The following is an 11,015-nucleotide window of genomic DNA, read 5'->3' as shown; positions in this document are numbered from 1 at the left end:
GAGCCTTGTTCTCAGGGCAGCTCATCCAAGAGAATAACATATAGTAGATTGCCACACACATGCCTGGTGCTTAGAAAAGTCGCTTATAAAATCCAGAGGTGAAGGAAGAAAAGATTGAAATCTCTTTGACGAATACATATCCCTCCTTTCTCCCTCCCTTCCTCTCCAAAGTAGACCTGCCCCAAGGCCAGGAATCCCCTCCCTGCAAGGCTAGGTAACAAGTGGATTTTTGCTTTTGAGCTTCAAAGTCCTGGCTTCTGGTGGTTTATAGGTGGTCTTTGAGGGTGATTTTGACTGGAGGCTTGTTACCTTCTCTATGCTTTTGAAACACCCACTCTTCCCACAAGAATCTGGGACTTTGTAGAACTGGTCCAAGGTGAGTGCAGGATTAATTGCCAAATGAGTTTTCTCTTAAGCCTGGGGTCCAAAGTACAATGGACAGCCAGCAAACACTTGTGAGGGGTTTGAACAAGTGAAATCAAGGCCCAAGGTCATAGAACCCAATGGAGAGTGAGGCAGCTGGGGTCTGAGATGACCAGCATGGGCCTCAAAGCAGGGGGCTTGGAAATAGGCCCTGAAGAGGGGGTCACTTGCGTGGCTAGGGAGGGGTTGGGGCCCACTAGCATTTCCCAGAATGCCTATTTTCTTCAGCAGTGAGAGCCGGAGGGAGGGATGGGTTTCTCAGCACAGTTCCAGTATGAGTGGCCCTCACCACAGGGCGCCATTGCCAAGTCAGAAAGAAACTAAGCTTAACCGCTGCCTCCTGTCCCCATGGTCTGTGAAAGTCTCATACTGTAGTGTGTTGGATGGTAGCCCCCCAAAAGATACATCCACATTATAATTCCTGGGACCAAGAAGTGTGACCTTATTTGGAAAAAAGGTCTTTGCAAATGTAAGTGACCTTATTTGGAAAAAGGGTCTTTGCAAATGTAATTTACAACACTGAATGAGTACCTGTTGAGTGTGGAGCTCCCTATGTTGCCCAGACTGGTCTTAAGGATTGTGTGTGTGTGTGTGTGTGTGTGAGAGTTAGGGTCTCACTGTGTCATCCAGGCTGGAAGGCAGTGGCATGATAACGGCTCACTGCAGCCTCAACCTCCCAGGCTCAAGCGATCCTCTGGCCTCAGCCTCCCGAGTAGCTGGGACTAGGGTTGCACACCACCACTCCTGGTTAATTTTTTGTGTATATCTTTTGTAGAGACGAGGTCTCCCTAAGTTGCCCACGCTGGTCTTGAACTCCTGGGCTCAAGTGATCCACCTGCCTCGGCCTCTCGAAATGCTGAGATTACAGGCGTGAGCCACTGTGCCTGGCTCAAGTTAAAGATCTTGAGATGAAATGATTCCTGGGATCATTATCTTGGGATAATTATCTGGGATGGGTTGTAAATCCCAGGATGAATGTCCTTATATGAGACGTGCAGAGGAGAGACCCAGAGATGGAAGAGGAGAAGGCCATGTGAAGACAGAGGCAACGACTTGTGAGTTTCAGCCACAAGCCAGGATGGCCTGGAAGAGGCAGTAACAGACTCTTCTTAGAACCTCCAGAGGGAGTGTGGCCCTGCTGACACCTTGATCTTGGACCCCTGGCCCATTATAGCTGTGAGAGAGTAAGTTTCTGCTGTTTGAGGTCATCTGCTGCAGGAGCCCCCAGGAACAAATACACATCCCAATCCCATTTTTAATTCCCGAGGGTTTCACCCCGGGGACACTTCCTCCACACGTGCCCTGTTGTGCTCCATTTTGCCCTGTGTTCATCTGCGAGTGGGACTCCATCCTGTTGATACGTTCCACATGGAATATACTTGTACCAAAAATGGCTTGTTTTTAGGAGACTGTGGGGGATGGGAATTGGGGGAAGGTTTCCATTTTCCGGGGCAAATATAGCTGTTCCTCAGTGTCCTAAAGGAATTGATTCCAGGACTCCTGGAGGTACCAAAATTCAAGGATGCTCAAGTCTCTGATATAAAATGACATAGTATTTGTAAATAACCTATGCACATTCTCCTGTATACTTTAAATCATCTCTAGATTATTTGTAATACCTAATGCAAGTGCAGTGTAAATAGTTACTGTACTGTATTAGTTTTAAAATTTGTGTTATTTATTATTATTATTATTTTGAGAGAGAGTCTCGCTCTGTCACCAGGCTGGAGTGCAGTGTTGTGATCTTGGCTCACTGCACCCTCCGTCTCCCAGGTTCAAGCAATTCTCCTTCCTCAGCCTCCCAAGTAGCTGGGACTACAGGCGTGCGCCACCACGCCCGGCTAATTTTTGTATTTTTAGTAGACATGGGGTTTCACCATGTTGGACAGGATGGTCTCGATCTCTTGACCTCATGATCTTCCCACCTCAGCCTGCCAAAGTGCTGGGATTACAGACATGAGCCACCATGCCTGGCCTATTGTTGCTACTATTTAAAAAAAAATTTAGAGATGAGGTCTCAGTCTGTTGCCCATGCTGGAGTGCAGTGGCATGATTATGGCTCACTGCAGCCTCAAACTCATGGACTCAAGCTATCCTGCCACCTCATCCTCCCGAGTAACTGGGACTACAGGTTTGTGCCATCACACCTAGCTAATTTTGTTTTTTTTTTGTTTTTTGTAGAGCTGTGATCTCATTATGTGTTGTCCAGGCTGGTCTCAAACTCGTGGCCTCAAGTGATCCTCCCACCACAGTACTGGGATGACAGGTGTGAGCCAGTGTGTCTGGCCGGTTGTTATTTTTTAATTGCTTTTCTTTTTTCAAATATTTTTGATCCATGGTTGACTGAACTCTTGGATGTGGAACTGGGGGTAACTGAGGGCCAGTTGCACTGGGCTTTCCCTTGACTAAATTTGGGCAAAATAAAATGATCTCTAACCTTTACAAAGCTAATCAGACACCTCTAGGGTAGCAAATCCTAAAAGAAAAAGATCAGGCATATGAGTGCGTGTGTGTGTGCATGTGCACCTGTGCTGCCAAGCTGTTCCCTCCCCCACCCCCACCAGTTTGCTTTTGGAGGCAAAGGAAAGGCACCCTCCTGGCTAGCAGGCTAGATGAGCCTTGTCACCTGGAGCATAGGATGCGGCCCAGATCTTCTCCTGAGCACAAAGATAAGCAAAATCAAAGGAAACTGTACGAGACTGAAGGCCTTTTGTGTGGTCTTCCCGGAAGTGGCAGAAGTTTCTGGTGGAGGAGTAAAACAGGCTCCTGCTACACGTAACTTCCTTAACCACCAATCCACAGACAATCCACCCACCCACACCACATCCCAGGCCTCTCCTTTTCATGCCTGACCTGTGCTCCTGTGGCCTGCATGGGTGTGAGTCACCTCCTTCTCCACTGCAGGCCTCTTCCAGGATGTCCTGGTGAAGACCACCACTGTCTATCCAGTTATACTAGCCAGAACCCTGGGAGTGTCTCTTGACACTCCTCATTGTCCCCCAAACCCAGCCTGTCCCCAAAGCCTGTTGATTGTATTTCCTCCTTGTCACACAAATGTCACCAACTCTGATGGACACCTTGTTTCTCCCCTTTGTGGTACTTGTCACAGTTGCAGTTTGCCTGTGAGCTCCACGGAAGACAGGCGCCGTGGCGGCTTATTCCTTGTCGTGTCCCTGGTGCATAAAACAGGCATTTGGCATCACTGGTATTCAAGAAATACTTGCCAAATAATTGAATAAATAAGCAAATGAAAGAAGGAATGCAGTTTTGAGTGAGGATGGTGTTGAAAAGGAATAAAGCCTTCCCCAGCAGTGCCTGAGGTTCACGTAAGAATGTCCTAGATGGTAAGACACTCCTGTCTTACGCACGGGCACGGTAGGTGGGCTCTCCCTACCCCTCCCATAAGAGTGCAAAGCTGGGACAAGCCAGAGGCTTCACAGGCCTAGTAACTGGGGGGTAGGGTTTGGTGATTCCTACCCAGGGCTGGGGGCATCGGGAGGCTCTTCCTCTCTACCTGGGCAGTGTTTACCAGATGTGTTTCCCGTTCATTATTTTGCAATGGGTACTGGGTTCAGAGTGTCTACAAGCAGTGGGGCTTGGAGGTTCAAGGAAAGTGTAGTGTAGCTTTCTCTCCCTTTTAGGAAGATTTCTGTTTTTCTTTTCTTTTTTTTTTTTTTTGAGACAGAGTCTTGCTCTGTCACCCCAGCTGAAGTGCAGTGGCATGATCAAGGCTCACTGCAACCCCTGCCTCCCAGGTTCAAGTGATTCTCATGCCTCAGCCTCCTGAGTAGCTGGGATTACAGACATGAGCCTCTGCACCCGGCCTAGGAAGATTTCAAAAGGAAGATGAGTCTATTGTAATTTAGAGGGCCATTTTACACTCCCTGTGTGGGTGGCAGATGCTCTGGGTCTGGTAGCTAGCTCTATCCCAACCTTCTCTATCCACCCTGCAATTCCCTCCCCTCCCCCTGACACAACTTTCCCTGGATTCTCCAACTGTTAACATTTTGCTGCAATTGCTTTGTCTCTCTTCGTCTCTTTCTGTGTGTGTATATTTCCACATACTTTTATTTTGCTGAGCAATTTGAAAGCAAGTTGCTGACATCTTGACACTTCACTTCTAGATATCTCAGCATCTCCTAATAAGGATATTCTCCCACAAAACCACAATACCATGATCACAACCATAAGAGCACCCAGGATACTATCTGTATTCAAATTTCTACAATTGTCCCTGGAAGAGCTTTTAGCACTGGATTTTTTTTTCCTATCCAGGATCCAATCAAGATCATGTATGATATTTGGTTGTTATGTCTCTTCAGTCTCTTTTCATCTAAAACAGTCTTTTGGCCAGGAGCGGTGACTCACGCCTGTAATCCCAGCACATTGGGAGGCCAAGGTGGGCAGATCACGAGGTCAGGAGATGGGAACCATCCTGGCTAACATGGTGAAACCCCGTTTCTACTAAAAATACAAAAATTAGCTGGGCGTGGTGGCGGGCGCCTGTAGTCCCAGCTACTAGGGAGACTGAGGCAGGAGAATGGCGTGAACCCAGGAGGCGGAGTTTGCAGTGAGCTGAGATTGCGCCACTGCACTCCAGCCTGGGCGACAGAGCGAGACTCCGTCTCAAAAAATAAATAGATAAAATAAAGCAGTCTTTCACCTTTTTATTGCTGTTATTGTTCTTTGTTTATGTGAAATTAGCTTTTGATAAAGAGTCCAAGCCAGTTGTCTTGTACAGTGTCCCATATGTGAGTTAATCTGGTTGCTTACACAAGATTAGATGCAGGTTGAATATTTTTGGCCAGAGTTCTGTACTGCATAGATGCCACTGTAGACTTCCCTGTCAGGTATCACATCTGAAGTAAATAATGTCAGGTATCAGTATCACACCTAGAGTAAATAATGTCATTATCACATCTGGAGTAAATAATGTCAGTATCACATCTGGAGTAAATAATGTCGGTATCTCATCTGCAGTAAATATTGTCAGTATCACACCTGGTGTAAAAATGTCGGTATCACATCTGGAGTACATAGTGTCAGTATCACATCGGGAGTAAATAACGTCAGTATCACATCTGGAATGTATAGTGTCAGTATCACATCTGGAGTAAATAGTGTCAGTATCACATCTGGAATGTATAGTGTCAGTATCACATCTGGAGTAAATAATGTCAGGTATCAGTATCACACCTGGAGTAAACAATGTCAGCATCACATCTGGAATGTATAGTGTCAGTATCACATATGGAGTAAATAATGTCAGGTATCAGTATCACACCTGGAGTAAACAATGTCAGCATCACATCTGGAATGTATAGTGTCAGTATCACATCTGGAGTAAATAATGTCAGTATCACACCTGGTGTAAATAATGTCGGTATCTCATCTGGAGTACATAGTGTCAGTATCACATCGGGAGTAAATAATGTCAGTATCACACCTGGAATGTATAGTGTCAGTATCACATCTGGAGTAAATAATGTCAGTATCACACCTGGTGTAAATAATGTCGGTATCTCATCTGTAGTACATAGTGTCAGTATCACATCGGGAGTAAATAATGTCAGTATCACATCCGGAATGTATAATGTCAGTATCACATTGGGAGTAAATGATGTCAGTATCACATCTGGAGTAAATAATGTCAGTATCACATCTGGAATGTATAGTGTCAGTATCACCTCTGGAGTAAATAATGTCAGTATCACATCTGTAGTAAATAATGTCAGTATCACACCTGGTGTAAAAATAATGTCGGTATCACATCTGGAGTACATAGTGTCAGTATCACATCGGGAGTAAATAACATCAGTATCACATCTGGAATGTATAGTGTCAGTATCACATCTGGAGTAAATAATGTCACTATCACCTCTGGAATGTATAGTGTCAGTATCACATCTGGAGTAAATAATGTCAATATCACATCTGGAATGTATAGTGTCAGTATCACATCTGGAGTAAATAATGTCAGGTATCAGTATCACACCTGGAGTAAATAATGTCAGTATCACATCTGGAATGTATAGTGTCAGTATCGCATCTGGAGTAAATAATGTCAGTATCACACCTGGTGTAAATAATGTCGGTATCACATCTGGAGTACATAGTGTCAGTATTACATCGGGAGTAAATAACGTCAGTATCACATCTGGAATGTATAGTGTCAGTATCACATCTGGAGTAAATAATGTCAGTATCACATCTGGAATGTATAGTGTCAGTATCACATCTGGAATGTATAGTGTCAGTATCACACCTGGTGTAAATAATGTAGGTATCACATCTGAAGTACATAGTGTCAGTATCACATCGGGAGTAAATAACGGCAGTATCACATCTGGAATGTATAGTGTCAGTATCACATCTGGAGTATATAGTGTCAGTATCACATCTGGAATGTATAGTGTCAGTATCACATCTGGAGTACATAGTGTCAGTATCGCATTGGGAGTAAATAACGTCAGTATCACATCTGGAATGTATAGTGTCAGTATCACATCAGGAGTAAATAATGTCAGTATCACATCTGGAATGTATAGTGTCAGTATCACACCTGGTGTAAATAATGTCGGTATCACATCTGGAGTACATAGTGTCAGTATCACATCTAGAGTAAATAACGTCAGTATCACCTCTGGAATGTATAGTGTCAGTATCACATCTGGAGTAAATAATGTCAGTATCACATCTGGAATGTATAGTGTCAGTATCACATCGGGAGTAAATAATGTCAGTATCACATCTGGAATGTATAGTGTCAGTATCACATCAGGAGTAAATAATGTCAGTATCACATCTGGAATGTATAGTGTCAGTATCACATCGGGAGTAAATAATGTCAGTATCACCTCTGGAATGTATAGTGTCAGTATCACATCTGGAATGTATACTGTCAGTATCACACCTGGTGTAAATAATGTCGGTATCACATCTGGAGTACATAGTGTCAGTATCACATCGGGAGTAAATAACGTCAGTATCACATCTGGAATGTATAGTGTCAGTATCACATCAGGAGTAAATAATGTCAGTATCACATCTGGAATGTATAGTGTCAGTATCACATCGGGAGTAAATAATGTCAGTATCACCTCTGGAATGTATAGTGTCAGTATCACATCTGGAATGTATAGTGTTAGTATCACACCTGGTGTAAATAATGTCGGTATCACATCTGGAGTACATAGTGTCAGTATCACATCGGGAGTAAATAACATCAGTATCACATCTGGAATGTATAGTGTCAGTATCACATCGGGAGTAAATAACGTCAATATCACATCTGGAATGTATAGTGTCAGTATCACATCGGGAGTAAATAATGTCAGTATCACATCTGGAATGTATAGTGTCAGTATCACATCTGGAGTAAATAATGTCAGTATCACTTCTGGAATACATAGTGTCAGTATCACATCTGGAATGTATAGTGTCAGTATCACATCTGGAGTAAATAATGTCAGTATCACATCTGGAATGCATAGTGTCAGTATCACATCTGGAGTAAATAATGTCAGTATCACACCTGGTGTAAAAATAATGTCGGTATCACATCTGGAGTACATAGTGTCAGTATCACATCAGGAGTAAATAATGTCAGTATCACATCTGGAATGTATAGTGTCAGTATCACATCTGGAGTAAATAATGTCAGTATCACACCTGGTGTAAATAATGTCGGTATCACATCTGGAGTACCTAGTGTCAGTATCACATCGGGAGTAAATAATGTCAGTATCACATCTGGAATGTATAGTGTCAGTATCACATCTGGAGTAAATAATGTCAGTATCACCTCTGGAATGTATAGTGTCAGTATCACATCTGGAATGTATAGTGTCAATATCACACCTGGTGTAAATAATGTCGGTATCACATCTGGAGTACATAGTGTCAGTATCACATCAGGAGTAAATAATGTCAGTATCACATCTGGAATGTATAGTGTCAGTATCACATCTGGAGTAAATAATGTCAGTATCACACCTGGTGTAAATAATGTCGGTATCACATCTGGAGTACCTAGTGTCAGTATCACATCGGGAGTAAATAATGTCAGTATCACATCTGGAATGTATAGTGTCAGTATCACATCTGGAGTAAATAATGTCAGTATCACCTCTGGAATGTATAGTGTCAGTATCACATCTGGAATGTATAGTGTCAATATCACACCTGGTGTAAATAATGTCGGTATCACATCTGGAGTACATAGTGTCAGTATCACATCAGGAGTAAATAATGTCAGTATCACATCTGGAATGTATAGTGTCAGTATCACATCTGGAGTAAATAATGTCAGTATCACATCTGGAATGTATAGTGTCAGTATCACACCTGATGTAAATAATGTCGGTATCACATCTGGAGTACATAGTGTCAGTATCACATGGGGAGTAAATAATGTCAGTATCACATCTGGAGTAAATAAATGTCAGGTATCCTATCTGGAGTACATAATGTCAGTCACTCTTGGTGATGCTGAGTTTGATCACTAATCCTCACTCTGTTTCCCCTTTTGTAAGTAATTTGTAGAATCCTCACATGGCCACAGGATGAACTGAATATCCAAGTCACCAAATAGTTTTGGCAACCCTTGGTAATGTTTACCCGAAGGAAGCTTTACATTGGGAATTGGAAAATGGTAGTTTTTCATTCTTTTATTCCTCCTACATTTACTAGCTGGCCTTTTTTTGGTAAGAATTTCCAAATCCCACTATATTAAAAACACTAATCACTGTGGGTTCGTGGAGTTTTTAAAATGCTATAATTGAAACTACAGCTATTCATTTTGATGTTCAAATCATCCCACATTTGAGCAGTGGGAGCCCTCAGGTCAACTCCTGAATCCTTTTGACATGATCACATTTATCTTCCAAAACTGTTTTGCTTTCTGGTGTGACAAGAGATTCCATGCTCATGTTGTGCATTTTCACCCCCAGCTTAGAATCAACCATTTCTCTAACGAGCCCTGGTGCCTTTAGTGGTGAATGGTATACAGAAAGAAAGAACCTGGTGACATATGTGCTCATTGCTACTGGGCTGTCATTCAGTGGAAAGGATTAGAAAATTCACTTTTTAAAAAATTACAAGTTCAAACTGATATTTCCAACTCAAATTTAACGTTAGAGTTTTTCTTTCACTTCTTTACTTATTACTAGTATCTTTTTTCCCCTTCAGTAAAATATATATTTGCTTATTTGCTTTCCACTGTACATGCATAAAACAGTTTCAGAATTACAAGGCCAATATTACTACTAACAGTAAATCTACTAAATAGAAGATTTTCTGTAGTTCTTCTGTTCTTAGAACAGATCCTTCTCTGCAATCAGAGTGCTTGCTCTGTGTGGTTGTGGTATCAGTTTGAGGCGTTATCAGTTTGATTTGCTTCTTTTGCATTCTATTGTAGGGTTTTCTTTATCCCATCTTGTTAACATTTAATTTTATTTTTTAAATCCATAAAACATTTATATAGTTAAAAAGTAAAAATGGGTTGAGAATAGTGCCTCACACCTGTAATCCCAGCACTTTGGGAGGCCGAGGTAGGAGGACTGCTTGAGCCCAAGAGTTTGAGACCAGCCTGGGGAACATAGGGAGACCTCATCTCTACAAAAATAAATAAATAAATAAACAAATAATTAGCTGGGTACAGTGGTGTGTCCACTGGGAGGCTGAAGCAGGATAATTTGCTTGAGCCAAGGAGGTTGAGGTTGCAGTGAGCAACTGCACTCCAACGTGGGTGAGAGAGTGAGACCCTGTCTCCGAAAAAAATAAAAAAATAAAAAGTGATAATGATATAAGATATACAAGAGAAGCCTCACTGCCATTCCTATCCCTTCTACCCCATTCCTTCCCACCTCCATGGTTAATGCCTTCCTTTAGTGTCTGTTTAACACTGTATTTCTTTTCACAAAAAATAACACATACGCATACTCATTTTCTCTTCTTTCCATATGAAAGACACTATAATATATATCCTCTTTTGCATCTTACCCCAAACCTCATTATCTGTTTACACAGATCTCTCGTGCTCACATTCATTCCTTCCCATTTCGGGACATTCTGCTGTCACATGGAACATGTTCAGAGTTGTTTTTTGTCTAATCTGTATTAATGTTAGTTATTTCAGAAGACCATGCAATACCCATGAAAACTTCCCCTTCGTTCTCAGAAGGTTTGCACAAAAACCAACTCACAAAAGGCAGATTAATTAGATAAAAGGCTATGAATTTATTTCAACGTGTCAAGCATGGGAAATTGTAGGAGAGTGATTACTCAATAACCCAGCGGGGTACATATGCTTATATAACCTTCTTCTTAGGAGAATGGGAGATGGAGAAGTGTGGATGATTTTAGTGTAAGTGATTTTTAGGGAAATAAATGGGCTTGAAGAACATAGAGTAGCCTGGGACAAAGTCTATTGTGCCTGCAGAATATGCAATGGTTCGTGACAAAAGTCTGCCTAGCTGTGTTGACAGATGTCAGTCTTTCCTCCTGGATATGAGCTCAGTTCATGAAAATTTAGAAAGGGACCAGGAGTAATTGTTTTCTTCTTTGGTAGGTTTGGGCTTTAGGCAGACAAG

The sequence above is a fragment of the Chlorocebus sabaeus genome, chromosome 10, assembly GCF_047675955.1.
Source record: "Chlorocebus sabaeus isolate Y175 chromosome 10, mChlSab1.0.hap1, whole genome shotgun sequence".
Classification (NCBI taxonomy): Eukaryota; Metazoa; Chordata; class Mammalia; order Primates; family Cercopithecidae; genus Chlorocebus; species Chlorocebus sabaeus.
Note: the sequence above shows the minus strand (reverse complement) of the source record.